Here is a 692-nt window from a genome sequence, read left to right on the forward strand (position 1 = left end):
TCTTCTTTCTTTCTTTCTCCCTTTTCCTATCTTATCACATTTAATCCCCATAATAGCCTATGAGTTGCCTACTGTTATTCTTGCATTTTACAAATAAGGAAACTAAAAGATTAGGTCCCTTGCTGGAGTCATACAGGATTTGAACCCAGGTCAAATCAGAGTCTGATAAACAACGATCAGAAGCAGTCAGTTGCCTGCTTCTCCCAACTTTCTTTTTCCATGTCTGTCCCAAGACTTCAACACTCACAGGACTGTAGAACAGCACCAGACTGTATTCCCTGATACACTCTAGCACCACGACATAGATATTTGAGAAATGAAAAGAAGATCGATATACTTTTCCTATGCTAATCACATGAGAAGTTATGTTTGCATGGGAGACTAAAAATGAATTTTATTAAAGGCAGATAAAAACATCAAGGAGGGTTTGGGGCTCAATATAGAGATCCTCAGTAAATGTGGACTGAATCTGTGTTACATAAATTGGGCAATGAACATGAATTAGTATTTACCAAGAAGAAGTAAATAATAAGAATAGGAAAAATTTGAATCTTCCTTGTAATTAAAGAAATGCAAAATACATGTGAGTCAGCTCAAGAATGCTACTGTAATTATTACTCAGTGAAATCCAGGATGGGAAAAAAATGCAAAATAAAATAATAGGATCTCAATTTTCATTGATTAAAATAACT

The sequence above is a fragment of the Pteropus alecto genome, unplaced genomic scaffold (assembly GCF_000325575.1).
Source record: "Pteropus alecto unplaced genomic scaffold, ASM32557v1 scaffold44, whole genome shotgun sequence".
NCBI lineage: Eukaryota > Metazoa > Chordata > Mammalia > Chiroptera > Pteropodidae > Pteropus > Pteropus alecto.